Source organism: Argopecten irradians, chromosome 1 (genome assembly GCF_041381155.1).
Source record: "Argopecten irradians isolate NY chromosome 1, Ai_NY, whole genome shotgun sequence".
In the NCBI taxonomy this organism is placed as follows: domain Eukaryota; kingdom Metazoa; phylum Mollusca; class Bivalvia; order Pectinida; family Pectinidae; genus Argopecten; species Argopecten irradians.
Window position 1 is genome coordinate 61,419,294 of NC_091134.1, and position 18,550 is coordinate 61,437,843.

The 18,550-nt window shown below is 34.3% G+C and overlaps 5 non-coding genes across 5 annotated transcripts; all 5 read left to right on the plus strand.

Moving 5' to 3' along the window:
- The first annotated feature begins 2,220 nt into the window (after positions 1-2,220).
- Positions 2,221-2,293, plus strand: Trnav-cac (transfer RNA valine (anticodon CAC)). The gene has a single exon. It is a non-coding gene; the product is annotated as a tRNA-Val (tRNA).
- Positions 2,294-3,691: 1,398 nt separating this feature from the next.
- Positions 3,692-3,764, plus strand: Trnav-aac (transfer RNA valine (anticodon AAC)). Its single transcript has one exon. It is a non-coding gene; the product is annotated as a tRNA-Val (tRNA).
- A 186-nt stretch (positions 3,765-3,950) lies between these two features.
- Positions 3,951-4,023, plus strand: Trnav-uac (transfer RNA valine (anticodon UAC)). The gene has a single exon. It is a non-coding gene; the product is annotated as a tRNA-Val (tRNA).
- Positions 4,024-4,447: 424 nt separating this feature from the next.
- On the plus strand, positions 4,448-4,520 carry Trnav-cac (transfer RNA valine (anticodon CAC)). Its single transcript has one exon. It is a non-coding gene; the product is annotated as a tRNA-Val (tRNA).
- A 13,833-nt stretch (positions 4,521-18,353) lies between these two features.
- On the plus strand, positions 18,354-18,426 carry Trnav-cac (transfer RNA valine (anticodon CAC)). The gene has a single exon. It is a non-coding gene; the product is annotated as a tRNA-Val (tRNA).
- Positions 18,427-18,550: the final 124 nt, after the last annotated feature.

Below are 18,550 nucleotides of genomic sequence, written 5' to 3' on the forward strand. Positions count from 1 at the left end.
TTTTGAAAATGTGGTCCCAGAGACAGTTAACTATACAAGGGAGAGCTATTGTAATTAATTCATTGTTGATGTCTAGATGTTGGTATTGTCTAACGTCACATACAATACCTCTTGCAGCTATTACTGAAATTAAGAAACTATGTATTGATTTTTTGTGGCATAAAAGTGCGCATTTGGTCGCTTATGATACTATTATTGGCAAAAGAAAAGATGGTGGTTTGAATATACCTGATATTGAATTAAAACTTAAAGCGTTTAGATTAAAATTTCTTTTAAGGTGGTTAGATACTTCTTGCAGAGCAGTCTGGAAATGTACGTGTCAGTATTTTTTTTAAAAAGTTCTGAATTTATGTCTCGATTTTGAGGTTATTTATTGTAAGTTTCCTAATAAGTATCTTAGATCTTTACCCATTGTTTATCACGAAATGTTAAAGGCTTGGTATATCTTTCAGTCTGTTAATGATGTGTTTTATAATGAGAACACCTTTTTTGTGTATGAACAGCCGTTGTTTTTCAACCCAATATTTTTGAACAATGACAAACCTATTTTTATTGAATGTTTCGCTAAAGCTGGTATAGTTAAGGTTAAGCATTTGACTTTAGAAGTTGTATCTAAGTTCCTTCACTCAAATGCAATACTTGATGTTATTAGGGATAGTAATCCTGATATTTCTAGTGATATGATTTTAAATTATTATAAAATTATCATGGACTCGATTCCTGCTAAATATAAAGATGTTATTTTGAGCAATGAACATACCAATATAAGAACTGACTGTAGACCTTTCGTTAAATATATGGATGGTAATGGGACTACTGTACAGCTCTATCCAAAAACTACCAAAGATATATATGGGTGTTTTATTCGCCGATTTTTCAGAAGACCAAAATCAACTGAATATTGGTCAAATGTTTTTAATAGCATGAGTCTACCACAAGTCTTTGCAATAATGTATTTGCCATTTTTACCATGTGATATTGTTGATGTTCACTATCGTATTGTTCATAATACTATATTTACCATGGAAAAGTTGAAGAAAATTGGCACTGTTAATAATGATCAATGTCTAGTTTGTAAAACTGATTCAGAAACTTTACAGCATTTGTTTCTGGATTGTTCAGAACTTTCCGAGTTTTTAGCTTATATCCAAACATTAACAAAGAAACTTTTTTCAAAGGCTGATCAGAATTACTTATCGGATATTTCTCTAGGAAGTCTTGTATTTCTGGGTTTCACAAGAAAGATCAAATTTACTAATCCGTATTTCATTAACTTCTTTTTTGGAGTAGTTCGTTTCTGCATATTTAAAAGACGCAATTTAGTAGTTAGTGATATGTCAAAATTGAATTTGAAAACTTTCTTTAAGTATACAATTAGAAAATACTTTGATTATGTTAGACATTATTATCAAACGGCAAAGAAATATCAGTTATTCAAAAAGTATATTGCTGTAGATAATACATTGTTAAAAGGTGGTGATATTTCTTTAAACTCTAATGATTTGAGTTCCTTTGTTTTAGATATCTAGTCAACACTGTTGTACTCATTGTCTTTGTATTATTTTTTCAAATGAAAAGAAATTGAATGTATGCGTTATAAAGTCTGTGATATATTGATTTCAAATGTTTATATTAAATGAAATGTGAGGAGCCTTCGGGGCCCCAACCCCGGGGGTCCTATTTGCTGGGAACATTAAAAGATTATTTTTAAAGAAAAAGATTATTTTTAAAGATAAAAAAAAAATCACGTCTGCTTTACACGCAGAAGGTCGCGAGTTCGAACCTCGCCGAAACCTCCTTGTATTTTTTGTATGCATTTAAACTTCACTTTTTAAAATGTAACTTTAAGTTGAATACATTTGTTTTTGCACTATTAATTTTGTTTCACCATGTTTTTTATATAGCATTAACCAAATGCACTTTGAAATAATTGATGAAATATATATGTAATAATAGCATAATTAAATGTGAGAATATCAATTTTGCTTTACAAACACGTTACTTGAACCGACCGATAATTATATTTTCCAAACTAAAGAAGCCATCCCTTCCCATATATGAATTTTATATCGTTAAGTAACATCACACATTCTATCATTTCAGCAATAGTGATAGATGAACTAAATCGGTTTTCAAAGATACATGAAATAAGCATATTTTTGTCAACAAATATCAACATTATAAAGCGTAAGACAATATTTGAAGAATACGTAGCATATCGGTTTCGTGGTGTAGCGGTTATCACGTCTGCTTCACACGCAGAAGGTCGCGAGTTCGAACCTCGCCGAAACCTCTTTTATTTTTACATAAGAACAAGACATTTTATTTTATTTTCATATTAAGGCCTTAATACCAAGTTGATAGGATATCCGCGTTTATTAGCTTCAAATTACAAAATCAACGTTGTTTCTCTCTCTCTCTCTTAATTGATAACCGTATAAGGTGTTAATGTCGATAAGAAAACTCGTCCACATCAGCAGGAATTCGTATTTATACTATCCTTGTATTGCCAGGAATTAAGAAAACAACAACAATATTTTAAAGCAAGGCTATATGATATCACAATTTTATAAGAGTGTGCAAAATAGGCAAAACTACATTAGTAACATCAAATTTAAGATTTTCAAAATGAGTAGCACAATGTATATGTTTGTAATACATAAATGATCCTTGGTTCTATTCTATTCGAGGATAAGAACAGAGCGGATAGGACCAGACGGAACGATATCGACACGGTACATGCTGCATTCATTCCCAACACGCCATGAATAAAAATCAAAGTTTGACACTGCCAAACAAGAATGATATTCTTCAACAAACCGTCTTCTAGACAGTAGCTTGCTTGAAATAGATTTTTATAAAGAATTTGTTGTGTAAATTAAATGTTGATTTGACATTACGGCGTCCATCAGGGAGCTGTTTTGACTCTACTTATTATCTAATATTAAAATTGACAATAAATTTAATCATTGATTAAGGTTTTTCCTACCATGGCAATAACATGTCAATGAATGTTATTGCTTATCTTCTTGGTTTCATCTGTTATTTTTATTACTTTATATTGCGCCAATAGCCAGCGTTATAATGTATTTTAATGAGTTTTGGGGCAGAGTGCAACTGCGTAAGCAGAAATCAACTACATCGATGTCCGAGATATGCAGGTTGGTAAAGAAGACTGCAGCAAAGCTTATTGGTCGATATAATTATCTCACCGGTACATCCTATGTTGTCATTTGGCAGAATAGGTCAGACTTGCTTACTATTTCCCTTGCTGTGCATTTTGCTGCTGTTTTATCAACAATTGTTGACGATAGGGCTTGAGTGAATTAAAAACCAAACCGCTGTTCATTTGGTTATACAACAATGTATTGCTGAATCTGGACTTGATTGAGAAGACAACTTTTTACTCCATCAGAGAATCTGCTTTTTTTCTTCATTCCCCTCTCGAGAAATGTCCCTATCAAAATCAATTTTAGCTCATATCTGCTATTAAATTAAAATGGTTAGTTTGTATATGTGTCGTTTAACGTTTTCGTGTTTTCCCGTTTTGTTTCTTAATAAATCATTCATATCTATACTTGATCATATATAATACAAAATGTTTTATGTCGATATGAAATATTGATGCAGACGGGATAGCATAAAATGGAGTAACTTACAAGGCGTCTATTTGCTCTACTGATGGTAACGAGGTTCCGTGGTGTAGTGGTTATCACGTCTGCTTAACACGCAGAAGGTCACGAGTTTGAAACTCGTCGGAACCTGCAATTAATTTTATTGCATTTAATTAAATTATTTTCTCTATTCTTCGTCAAAAAAACCAATGCAAATTCAAACTTTCTTTCAAAACAGAATAAAATTCAAATATTTTTCTTTTCCAGTTAAAAAACTCCTAGGGAAAAGAATGTGAAACAAATACAATTGATATCTGGGCAATGCATTAAGAAATCGGTTTCGTGTTGTAGTGGTTATCACGTCTGCTTTACACGCAGAAGGTCGCGAGTTCGAACCTCGCCGAAACCTCCTTGTATTTTTTGTATGCATTTAAACTTCACTTTTTAAAATGTAACTTTAAGTTGAATACATTTGTTTTTGCACTATTAATTTTGTTTCACCATGTTTTTTATATAGCATTAACCAAATGCACTTTGAAATAATTGATGAAATATATATGTAATAATAGCATAATTAAATGTGAGAATATCAATTTTGCTTTACAAACACGTTACTTGAACCGACCGATAATTATATTTTCCAAACTAAAGAAGCCATCCCTTCCCATATATGAATTTTATATCGTTAAGTAACATCACACATTCTATCATTTCAGCAATAGTGATAGATGAACTAAATCGGTTTTCAAAGATACATGAAATAAGCATATTTTTGTCAACAAATATCAACATGATAAAGCGTAAGACAATATTTGAAGAATACGTAGCATATCGGTTTCGTGGTGTAGCGGTTATCACGTCTGCTTCACACGCAGAAGGTCGCGAGTTCGAACCTCGCCGAAACCTCTTTTATTTTTACATAAGAACAAGACATTTTATTTCATTTTCATATTATGGCCTTAATACCAAGTTGATAGGATATCCGCGTTTATTAGCTTCAAATTACAAAATCAACGTTATTTCTCTCTCTCTCTCTCTCTTAATTGATAACCGTATAAGGTGTTAATGTCGATAAGGAAACTCGTCCACATCAGCAGGAATTCGTATGTATACTATCCTTGTATTGCCAGGAATTAAGAAAACAACAACAATATTTTAAAGCAAGGCTATATGATATCACAATTTTATAAGAGTGTGCAAAATAGGCAAAACTACATTAGTAACATCAAATTTAAGATTTTCAAAATGAGTAGCACAATGTATATGTTTGTAATACATAAATGATCCTTGGTTCTATTCTATTCGAGGATAAGAACAGAGCGAATAGGACCAGACGGAACGATATCGACACGGTACATGCTGCATTCATTCCCAACACGCCATGAATAAAAGTCAAAGTATGACACTGCCAAATCAAGAATGATATTCTTCAACAAACCGTCTTCTAGACAGCAGCTTGCTTGAAATAGATTTTTATAAAGAATTTGTTGTGTAAATTAAATGTTGATTTGACATTACGGGGTCCATCAGGGAGCTGTTTTGACTCTACTTATTATCTAATATTAAAATTGACAATAAATTTAATCATTGATTAAGGTTTTTCCTACCATGGCAATAACATGTCAATGAATGTTATTGCTTATCTTCTTGGTTTCATCTGTTATTTTTATTACTTTATATTGCGCCAATAGCAAGCGTTATAATGTATTTTAATGAGTTTTGGGGCAGAGTGCAACTGCGTAAGCAGAAATCAACTACATCGATGTCCGAGATATGCAGGTTGGTAAAGAAGACTGCAGCAAAGCTTATTGGTCGATATAATTATCTCACCGGTACATCCTATGTTGTCATTTGGCAGAATAGGTCAGACTTGCTTACTATTTCCCTTGCTGTGCATTTTGCTGCTGTTTTATCAACAATTGTTGACGATAGGGCTTGAGTGAATTAAAAACCAAACCGCTGTTCATTTGGTTATACAACAATGTATTGCTGAATCTGGACTTGATTGAGAAGACAACTTTTTACTCCATCAGAGAATCTGCTTTTTTTCTTCATTCCCCTCTCGAGAAATGTCCCTATCAAAATCAATTTTAGCTCATATCTGCTATTAAATTAAAATGGTTAGTTTGTATATGTGTCGTTTAACGTTTTCGTGTTTTCCCGTTTTGTTTCTTAATAAATCATTCATATCTATTGACTTCCGGTTTTGATTTTGGAGTGAATGGACGTTTGTCTATGAGCGGATATCAAATCAATTAACATCGGTGGTAAGATAGGGTCTATGACCCTAATTTTGTGACATTTTATCGTTTTCATCATTTCCAGTGTGATCACACTTTGATTATGTGATTTTTTCTCGGAATTTCCGTTATTTTTGTGACTACTTGGCCGGTATTTGCCGGAGAGATGGCGGCCCCGGGCCCCTCTCAGACCAAGAGACGCTATACTAAGACAATACTGTAGATGTTATTGACAACAAGTCCTTAAAGGCTTACAAGGTGATCGATGTTATATCTGAACTTTGTGGTGAGGGCGCTGTTTTTGCCTGTGTCCCTAAATCAGGGAATTTGTTTGAGGTGACCCTTGAGGGGCGTGCGGGTATCAACCTATTATTGGATGGTATTTTGATAGACGGCAGGAGATATGAGTGTAACGATGCTACACAGAAGTTTACACTGGTCAGTTTTATGCATTTGCCTTCATATATTGATGATGAGGAAATAAAACATAAACTTGAAAACCTTGGTGTTGAACTACTTTCCCCCATAAAACGTCGTTTCTACAAAGGAACCAACGTCGCGGACGGTACCCGATATGCGCGAGTAAAACTTCCCCCAACCCTGAAGTCTCTACCATACACCATGAAATTCGGAAATGAGTACCATCGTGTAATCCATGACAATCAATTGAAGGTGTGCTCTCTTTGTTATTCTGATGAACATTTATTCAAAGACTGCCCTCAGTTTGTTTGTTTCACCTGTGGTGGCCAGGGGCATTTCCGCAGAGCTTGTAAAACTCAACCGTGTGTTCGCTGCGGAGAGGTCAGGTACGCGTGTGATTGTGCGCGAGCAGTCAGGCATATCGATATACTCTGTGACCAATGTGGCAGGTATGATTGCTTGTGTTTTGACCCGGGGCCAACCAGAGTGACACATATTCTGTTATTGGTAGTGTTCATACTAGCGATGATATGTCTGTCGATGGTAAGTCTGCTGGTGAGAAGGAGGATGGTGGAGATGATGTTGATGAAGAGGAGGTGGATGGTGGTGGTGGTGATGATGATGATGATCAGGATGAGTTTGGTGAAGACAATGGTGAGAGTATACTTACTTTGGAGGAACTGTCGGTAGGTGATACCGAGAGCTCTGCGATTCAGGGTAATGTGTCGTGGAGTGAGGATGTTAGTGATGGCGCTGAATCAGTTAACGGTGCGTGTGCCGGAGCTACGTTCGATCATTCTCCCACGTATGGGGATGTGTTTCCTTTAAATGCCAGTGAACAGTCTCCAGGGGGAAATTCTGGGATAAGGGGGAGAAAGAGGAGGAGGTGGACGAAGTCGTGATTAGAGAAAAGCAGGAGTTAGGGAAAGAACACAATATTCTTAAAAGTAAAGTAGGGAAGTCTGGTGTAAGGAAACACAGAAAGAAGAAGTCTAAAAAAGTTAAAAGTGTTTCGAAATGATCTCTGCGTTTTTGTTTTCTCTTCTAATGTTTACTTGTGTATCATTAAATGTGAACGGATTAAGAGATGTTGGTAAAATTAGAAATTTGTTTGAATATTGTCATTGTAATTATTATCAAGTAGTATTATTGCAAGAAACCTTTTGGGATGATATGTTTATTAATCAGATAAGTCACTTGTGGCAAGGCAAGATTATTTATAATAATAGTAATAACCAAAGAAAAGGTGTTGCTATTCTGATATCTAATAATTTGAAAGATGGTATAATTGATTTTGATGGTTATGATGGCAGAGTTTTAAGGGTTAAGATTAAAATAGATGATATTGAATGGAATATTGTTAATATATATGCACCTAATATTGTGAGTGACAAAAAGTTATTTTTTGATACATTAAAAAATTGGCTTGTACCTTATTCGGACAACCTGATTACAGGGGGTGATTTTAATACTACTCTTTCTGACCTTGACCGTACTGGCATTACTGTACATCAGGTAAATACAAGTGTAGCGGCATTGAAAAGTCTTATGTTCACATGTGGTGTGTATGATGTTTGGAGAAATAGAAATAAAAATTGTGCTGTTTTTTCGCGCAAGATGGTCAGTAATGGTAATTTATCACAAAGTCGCATTGATTATTTTTTGGTTTCAAATACACTTATTCCTTATATTCAGAATATTTACTATAACGATACTGCATTCAGTGATCATTGCTTTGTTGTAATGAGAATTGATTGTAATTGTGGTAGTAAGGGAAAAGGCATTTGGATTTTTAATAACTGTTTTCTGTTAGATGATTATTTTAATACTAAGATTAGGTCTATAATTGAATCTGCCAAGACGTGTCCTCTATACATGAGTGAGCCTAAGGTTTGGTGGGATAATTTGAAGTATAAAATAAAGAGATTTTCTCAAGTATATGGTAAGGACCGAAGTAAACAAAAGATGTGTGAATTTTATAGGATCCAGAATAGATTACAGAGTTTTTCCTGTGATATAGCCAATGGGAAATTATTTGATTGTAATAAGTATGATGAGTTAAAACAGAGTTTAGAAAAAATTGAAAAAGAAAAGTGTAATGGGGCCGTTTTGAGGTCAAAAGCGAAATGGGCAGTAGATGGTGATAAAAATACTAATTATTTTTTAAAATTGGAGAAGTATAGGCAGAACTCTAATGCCATAAATTGTCTACATGATAAAGATGGAAATGTTTTAATGTCATCTGAAGAGATGTCTCATGAAACATTTAGTTTTCATAATCAATTGTATAATTGTATTGAAACAGATGAATGTGATATTGAAAATATTTTATATTTTATTGACAAAAAGGTATCTTATGATGACAGAATGAAGTCCGATTCGCCTGTAACTGTTGATGAAATACACAAAGCTTTGTTTTCTATGTCTAAGTCTAAAAGTCCAGGCTTAGATGGTCTGACTGTTGAATTTTATTGCCATTTTTTTGATGATTTAAAATATATTTTTCCTCATATTGTGCAAAGTATCTGGGAAGATAAAGAATTGACAAGAAGTATGAAACAAGGGGTAATTAATCTGGTTTATAAAAAGAGAGGTGATAAAACTTTGTTGAAAAATTGGAGGCCTGTTAGCCTTTTAAACGTAGATTATAAAATTTTAGCCCGGGTTATGTCAGAGCGGCTTAAGTCTGTTTTACCTTCTATTATTTCTGATTTTCAGTCTTGCTGTGTGGTTGGGCGTGATATCGCGGATACTATTTTTTGTGTGCGTGATATTATTGATCTTACTACACAGGAAGATCGTGAGGGGTATATTTTAAAAATTGATCAAGAAAAGGCCTTTGATCGTGTAAGTCATTCATATTTGTTCAAAATTTTGGAAAAATTTGGTTTTGGTGGAAATTTTGTTGACTGGATTAAGATATTTTACACCAATATTTCTAGTTCTGTAAAATATAATGGCAATCTTACCAAATTTATATCCATTCGGAACTCGGTACGGCAGGGCTGTCCAATTTCTGCGATGTTATATGTTTTGGCGGCAGAACCTTTGGGAAATATGATTTTGAAATATCCAGATGTTAATGGTATCATGGTTCCTAATACAAATTTTGAATCTAAAGTGTATCAACATGCGAACGATACTACTTTGACACTTGGAAATAAAATGTGTATTGAACATGTTTTCAAATTATTGGAAACTTATAGTAAGGGATCTGGTGCCAAAATAAATAAAGATAAGTCAGAAATTCTATGTGTTGGCCAAGGTAATATTTCCCAAAATGAGCTTGATAAGTTTCGTATAAAATTATGCGAAAAGGTTATTTGTGTCCTTGGTGTGTATGTTGGTATAGATTTACGTTTATGCAACGAAAAGAATTGGGATAATAAAGTTGCTAATATTAGAAATATTTTGAAAATGTGGTCCCAGAGACAGTTAACTATACAAGGGAGAGCTATTGTAATTAATTCATTGTTGATGTCTAGATGTTGGTATTGTCTAACGTCACATACGATACCTCTTGCAGCTATTACTGAAATTAAAAATTTATGTATTGATTTTTTGTGGCATAAAAGTGCGCATTTGGTCGCTTATGATACTATTAATGGCAAAAGAAAAGATGGTGGTTTGAATATACCTGATATTGAATTAAAACTTAAAGCGTTTAGATTAAAATTTCTTTTAAGGTGGTTAGATACTTCTTGCAGAGCAGTCTGGAAATGTACGGGTCAGTATTTTTTTAACAAAGTTCTGAATTTAAGTCTCGATTTTGAGGTTATTTATTGTAAGTTTCCTAATAAGTATCTTAGATCTTTACCCATTGTTTATCACGAAATGTTAAAGGCTTGGTATATCTTTCAGTCTGTTCATGATGTGTTTTATAATGAGGACACTTTTTTGTGTATGAACAGCCGTTGTTTTTCAACCCAATATTTTTGAACAATGACAAACCTATTTTTATTGAATGTTTCGCTAAAGCTGGTATAGTTAAGGTTAAACATTTGACTTTAGAAGTTGTATCTAAGTTCCTTCACTCAAATGCAATAGTTGATGTTATTAAGGACAGTAATCCAGATATTTCTAGTGATATGATTTTAAATTATTATAACATTATCATGGACTCGATTCCTGCTAAATATAAAGATGTTATTTTGAGCAATGAACATACCAATTGTTATGTATGACACTAAATACATGTAGTTATGAGATAAGGGAGATAACTCCTATAGTTTTTTTTATCAATACATCCTATAAAGGTCATATCATTAATCTAGGTTATAGAACTTTCTAGAATATAATCATGTATAAACAAATATGTTTGTAAACATGTTGATTTTAAGTAGGGATCTAGAATGATCTATTTCCAGAAAGTTATGTGTGTTTACTTGTTTACTGTTTTTAGTTAGATATTTCTAGAAGTAGAAGGTTCTCCAATATTCTTGAATTACGGTTTAGATATATATTCTCCAGCTGTCCAAGGCTAATCAGAACTGTAATGAGACCTGTAATAAGACATATCAAGAATTGTACAGCGCCATATAAGATTCTATTGGAAGAGCTATTGTGACTTTATCTGTGGATTATTACAACACTTTGTGTGGATTTATTCATATTGCCTGGAACTTTACAAATCATCGGTGGACATTCAATTTCCTTGTGGATTTGTGATTATTGTTAATTTGAAACCTGGAAGGATCAAGGATTATACCAGGACATTCGCATACAGATAAGTAACACTTTAAATCATCGTACTACTCTTGTACCACCATCAATTACTTTAGATATTGTAAACCATCTCTGTATAATATTGTATATATAATTAAATTGTGTTTTGAATTTAGCTGCTGGTTTCTCCTTTCTGTTATTCGTTAATGTAACAGAATTGGGGGCTCGTGTCCGAGATCGATATTCAATTTGTGAAATCTAACTTTGAAAAATTAATTAAGAAATTTTCAAAATTTGTGTACAAACTTTGAGTTTACATTTGAAACCAACAGCTAGATAAATATGACTACTATGCAGGTAGAACAGTTTGTTAAAGCGCCATCCCTGGAAGTTCTTTTGCAAGTTAGTAAGAAGGATTTACTGTTATTGGGTAAACATTTAGGCCTTACTATCAAAACTAATTTGAGGAAAGCTGAAATTAGGAATGTAATTATAAGATATTTTGTTGACAATGGCAAATTTGACTCTAGTGCATTAGATAGTATAGAGGAAACAGTCACTTCAGAAATCCAAATTAGACAAATGGAACTTGAACATGAAATGAAAATGAAACAAATAGAGAAAGAAATGAGAGAAAGAGAAATAGAAAAGGAGTTAAGAGAAAAAGAAATAGACAAAGAAAGAGAGTTAAGAGAAAAAGAAATTGAGAGAGATCAGATGTTAGAGCTAGAGAAGCAGAAAATTCAAGCTGAAACAGAACTTAGAATGAAAGAATTAGAGCTAGCTTCTCAAGACAGTTCAAGTAATCTAACTTTTAGGGGTTTACAAGGAAACAGAGGTTTTGATGTCAGTAGAAACATTAGGTTAGTTCCTCCTTTTCAAGAGAAAGAAGTTGACAAGTATTTTCTACATTTTGAGAATAGCTGACAGTATGAAATGGCCTGAAGATAAGCTTACAATGCTTCTCCAGAGTGTCCTGATTGGTAAAGCTAGAGACATTTATTCTTCTTTATCTGTAGATGAGATTTCAAATTACCAAGTAGTCAAGAAAGCTATTTTGAAAGCTTATGAGTTAGTTCCTGAGGCTTACCGCCAGAAATTTCGAAACTCGAGAAAGAGAGATGAACAAACTCATGTAGAATTTGCCAGAGAAAAAGAACAATTATTTAATAGGTGGTGCGATTCTAAAGAAATTGATGACGATTTCGGTAAATTGAGGCAATTATTGTTGATAGAGGAGTTTAAACGTTGTGTCCACACAAACATAAAAACTCATTTAGATGAGAGAAAAGTTGAAACACTTAGTGAAGCAGCTACAATGGCTGATGATTACGCTCTCACCCACAAAGGCTCATTTGTTAAAAACAGTTCTCAAGACAAAAACAGTACCACAGGTACTAGTAAATTTGGTCAGCCTAGGAACCCAACCTTTAGTGGCCCTTCTAACGACAAACCTAAATTAGGTGATAAGACTAAGTCTGATTCTAAAACAGATCATAGGGCAGGTGTGGGGTCTCCTTCTGGTCCTGTTTGTAATTACTGCAAGAAAGTAGGACATATTATGTCTGAATGTTATTCTCTCCAGCGTAAGGAGCAAAGGCGTAAACAGTCAGTTCCTTCTGTGTTAGCTATGTCAAAGCCTAGTCAGAAACTTAGTGATATTGTGGAAGATTCTAAAGTGTCTGTTGAGATTAAGAGCTCAGAGTCTGATAGTGTCTTGGAGAAGTACTCTCCCTTCATTTCTGAAGGTTTTGTTTCACTTACTAGTGATATTACCAACTTGAAACCAGTGAAGATTTTGCGAGATACTGGGGCTTCTCATTCTTTGATATTAGATGGCGTAGTGCCTTTGTCTGAGGAGACCTCATGTGGTAGTAGTGTTTTGCTTCAAGGTGTAGAGTTAGGTTTTGTTAATGTGCCTCTCCATTCTGTTTATTTAAAGTCAGACTTGGTTACTGGGCCTGTCACCATTGGTGTTAGACCGGAACTTCCCATAGAGGGCGTGTCGCTCATTTTAGGCAATGACTTGGCTGGAGAGAAAGTTAGGGTAGATCCCTTAGTGTCCAGTATTCCAGATAAAACAGGTGATGCTGAGACTATTCAACAGGAATTTCCTGGTATTTTCCCTTCTTGTGCTGTAACTCGTTCAATGGGTAAGAAGGTTTCTGATGTTGCAGTAGTTGAGGATCATTATAGTCCAGGGTTAGGTGACACTTTCTTGGCTCATGATATAGAGGATGTCGGGAGCAAGTGTGATCTTTTGAGCAATCCTGTAGACTTTGATAGTGATAGAGTTGTTCCTAACAAGGGTACTTCTTTGTCTGACATGATGGGTAAATCATCTTTGTCTAGAGAGGAGCTTATAGTAGAACAGGAGAAAGATCCTGAAATCTCCTTATTGTGTAATCGGGCTTTGAGTGAGGAAGAGGCTGAGAAAGTCCCGGTTTGTTACTTCCGTCAGTCAGGTGTGTTGATGCGCAAGTGGCGTCCCCCTGATGTGTCTCCCGAGGAAGACTGGAAGGTTGTCAATCAAATAGTTGTCCCACCGAGGTATAGGCAAGATATTCTAAGTTTGTCTCATGACGTACCTATGGCAGGGCATCTAGGTGTGACCAAGACTTATAACAGGATCTTAGATCACTTCTTTTGGCCCAAGTTGAAACGGGATGTGGCTGATTTTTGTAGGTCTTGTCATACTTGTCAGGTGGTAGGGAAACCTAATCAGAAAATCCCTGTTGCACCTTTGCACCCCATTCCAGCATTTGAGGAACCATTTAGTAGAGTTATTATAGACTGTGTAGGTCCTCTACCCAAAACTAAGTCTGGGAATGAGTATCTTTTAACTATTATGTGTGCTTCCACACGCTTTCCTGAAGCCATTCCACTAGGAAATATTAAGGCACCTAACATAGTCAAGGCTTTGGTTAAATTCTTTACATTTGTTGGTCTTCCAAAAGCTGTCCAATCGGACCAAGGTTCGAATTTCATGTCTGGTATTTTTCAACAAGTCATGTACCAGCTCCAGATCAAGCAATATAAGTCTAGTGCTTATCATCCAGAGTCCCAGGGTGCTTTAGAACGTTTTCATCAGACATTGAAGAATATGATGAGATCTTATTGTTTTGAAAACAAAAGAGATTGGGACGAAGGTATACACATGTTGTTGTTTGGCGTTAGAGAATCTGTACAAGAATCTCTTGGCTTCAGTCCTTTTGAACTTGTGTTTGGACATACTGTACGTGGTCCTTTGAAAATTTTGAAAGACAAAATTTTGGACGAAGATTCTAAAGTGAATCTCTTAGAGTATGTGTCTAACTTTAAGCAAAGGTTGACAAGGGCATGTGAACTGGCAAAAGAAAATTTGGCCGTTACTCAAACCAAAATGAAAACATGGTATGATAAAGACGCCCGTGCAAGAAGTTTTGATCCAGGTGACAAAATTTTGGCTTTATTACCAATACCGGGTCAGCCTTTGCAAGCTAGATATTTTGGACCTTATGTTGTTGAGAAAAAGGTCGATGATGTTAACTACATTGTACAAACTTCAGGGAGGCGCAAGAAAACTCAATTATGTCATGTTAATATGCTTAAGAAATATGTAGATGGAGAAGAGAGCAAGACCTCTCAACCTCTTGCTACTTTGGCCTCTGTACCATCACAAAGTGAAAGTACAGCTGATATTTGTAAATTAGACTTAGATGGTGGTGTACAAGATGTAGGTTTAGACTGTGGTGTTAAGTTACGGAATTCAGATGTGCTCGTGAACTTGGACAAGAAACTGTGTCATCTATCAGAAAAGGAACGCAATGAACTGAAAGATTTGATACTTGTGTTTAAACATTTGTTTCCGGATACACCAGGCAAAACAGATGCTATCTATCATGACGTGGATGTAGGCGATGCGCCACCTGTCAAGCAACATCCTTACCGTGTCAATCCTTTGAAAGAAGAACACTTAAAGAAAGAAATTCAATACATGTTGGACAATGATATTATTGAACCAAGCAAAAGTGAATGGAGCTCTCCATGTGTTCTGGTGCCAAAGCCAGATAAGACATACCGGTTCTGTACTGACTTCAGAAAAGTAAACTCTGTCAGTAAAACAGACTCTTATCCAATTCCAAGGATTGACTCGTGTATTGACAAAGTTGGCAAAGCCAAGTACGTAAGCAAGTTTGGCCTGTTGAAAGGATATTGGCAGGTGCCATTAACAGAAAGAGCTAAAGAAGTGTCGGCATTTGTAACCTCGCAAGGTTTGTACCAGTACAAAGTTATGCCATTTGGTATGAAGAATGCCCCGGCAACATTTCAACGTCTTCTTAACAGCGTGATATCAGACCTGGAAGGCTGTGATGGATACATTGATGACGTCATCAACAACCACGACACGTGGGAAGACCATCTACGCGGGATTCGTGAATTCTTCGAAAGACTCACTACCATGAAATTGACTGTAAACTTATTGAAATGTGAATTTTGTCATGCAACTGTTGAATTTTTAGGCCATGTTGTAGGACAGGGGCAGGTTAAACCTGTTCAGGCCAAAGTAGAATCAATTATAGATTTTCCAGCTCCTGGAGACAAGAGAGAGCTGATGAGATTTCTTGGTATGGCTGGATACTACAGAAAATTTTGTCAAAATTTCTCTGTTATAGCAGCTCCACTTACTGCTTTGTTAAAGAAAAATGTCAAATTTGTTTGGTCAGACGAATGTAAGTCTGCATTTGAGAAATTGAAAGCCATACTATCAAACTCACCAGTTCTGACTGCTCCAGATTTTAATAAACAGTTTAAACTGTTTGTTGACGCCAGTGATGTAGGTGTTGGTGCTGTTTTGATGCAAGAAGGTACTGAACAAATTGACCATCCAATTTGTTATTTCTCGAAAAAGTTTGACAAACACCAGAGAAATTATTCCACCATTGAGAAAGAATGTTTAGCGTTGATTTTGGCCTTGAACCAATTTGATGTATATCTCTGCACTACAGTTGTGCCTGTGTTGGTCTTCACCGACCACAACCCTTTGACATTCATTGGGAAAATGAAAAACAAAAACCAAAGAATTCTCAGGTGGAGTTTGACTTTGCAAGAATACAATCTTGACATCAAACATATCAAAGGGAAAGACAATATTCTAGCAGATGCTTTATCAAGGATTTAAATATTACTTGATATGTCAAGAAAGTTTCCTTTTCAAGAAAACTTTCTTTTCTTTAAGGAGGGGTGTGTTATGTATGACACTAAATACATGTAGTTATGAGATAAGGGAGATAACTCCTATAGTTTTTTTTATCAATACATCCTATAAAGGTCATATCATTAATCTAGGTTATAGAACTTTCTAGAATATAATCATGTATAAACAAATATGTTTGTAAACATGTTGATTTTAAGTAGAGATCTAGAATGATCTATTTCCAGAAAGTTATGTGTGTTTACTTGTTTACTGTTTTTAGTTAGATATTTCTAGAAGTAGAAGGTTCTCCAATATTCTTGAATTACGGTTTTAGATATATATTCTCCAGCTGTCCAAGGCTAATCAGAACTGTAATGAGACCTGTAATAAGACATATCAAGAATTGTACAGCGCCATATGAGATTCTATTGGAAGAGCTATTGTGACTTTATCTGTGGATTATTACAACACTTTGTGTGGATTTATTCATATTGCCTGGAACTTTACAAATCATCGGTGGACATTCAATTTCCTTGTGGATTTGTGATTATTGTTAATTTGAAACCTGGAAGGATCAAGGATTATACCAGGACATTCGCATACAGATAAGTAACACTTTAAATCATCGTACTACTCTTGTACCACCATCAATTACTTTAGATATTGTAAACCATCTCTGTAGTAACCACCATCAATTACTTTAGATATTGTAAACCATCTCTGTATAATATTGTATATATAATTAAATTGTGTTTTGAATTTAGCTGCTGGTTTCTCCTTTCTGTTATTCGTTAATGTAACACAATATAAAACTGACTGTAGACCTTTCGTTAAATATATGGATGGTAATGGGACTACTGTACAGCTCTATCCAAAAACTACCAAAGATAATATGGGTGTTTTATTCGCCGATTTTTCAGAAGACCAAAATCAACTGAATATTGGTCAAATGCTTTTAATAGCATGAGTCTACCACAAGTCTTTGCAATACTGTATTTTCCATTTTTACCATGTGATATTGTTGATGTTCACTATCGTATTGTTCATAATATTATATTTCCCATGGAAAAGTTGAAGAAAATTGGCACTGTTAATAATGATCAATGTCTAGTTTGTAAAACTGATTCAGAAACTTTACAGCATTTGTTTCTTGATTGTTCAGAACTTTCCGAGTTTTTAGCTTATATCCAAACATTAACAAAGAAACTTTTTTCAAAGGCTGATCAGAATTACTTATCGGATATTTCTCTAGGAAGTCTTGTATTTCTGGGTTTCACAAGAAAGATGAAATTCACTAATCCGTATTTCATTAACTTCTTTTTTGGAGTAGTTCGTTTCTGCATATTTAAAAGGCGCTATTTAGTAGTTAGTGATATGTCAAAATTGAATTTGAAAACTATCTTTAAGTATACAATTAGAAAATACTTTGATTATATTAGACATTATTTTCAAATGGCAAAGAAATATCAGTTGTTCAAAAAGTATATTGATGCAGATAATACATTGTTAAAAGGTGGTGATATTTTTTTAAACTCTAATGATTTGAGTTCCTTTGTTTTAGATATCTAGTCAACACTATTGTACTCATTGTCTTTGTATTATTTTTTCAAATGAAAAGAAATTGAATGTATGCGTTATAAAGTCTGTGATATATTGATTTCAAATGTTTATATTAAATGAAATGTGAGGAGCCTTCGGGGCCCCAACCCCGGGGGTCCTATTTGCTGGGAACATTAAAAGATTATTTTTAAAGATAAAAAAAATCACGTCTGCTTTACACGCAGAAGGTCGCGAGTTCGAACCTCGCCGAAACCTCCTTATATTTTTTGTATGCATTTAAACTTCACTTTTTAAAATGTAACTTTAAGTTGAATAAATTTGTTTTTGCACTATTAATTTTGTTTCACCATGTTTTTATATAGCATTAACCAAATGCACTTTGGAATAATTGATGAAATATATATGTAATAATAGCATAATTAAATGTGAAAATATCAATTTTGCTTTACAAACACGTTACTTGAACCGATCGATAATTATATTTTCCAAACTAAAGAAGCCATCCCTTCCCATATATGAATTTTATATCGTTAAGTAACATCACACATTCTATCATTTCAGCAATAGTGATAGATAAACTAAATCGGTTTTCAAAGATACATGAAATAAGCATATTTCTGTCATCAAATATCAACATGATAAAGCGTAAGACAATATTTGAAGACTACGTAGCATATCGGTTTCATGGTGTAGCGGTTATCACGTCTGCTTCACACGCAGAAGGTCGCGAGTTCGAACCTCGCCGAAATCTTTTTTTATTTTTCAATAAGAACAAGACATTTTATTTCATTTTCATATCAAGTTCTTAATACCAAGTTGATAGGATATCCTCGTTTATTAGCATCAAATTACAAAATCAACGTTATTTCTCTCTC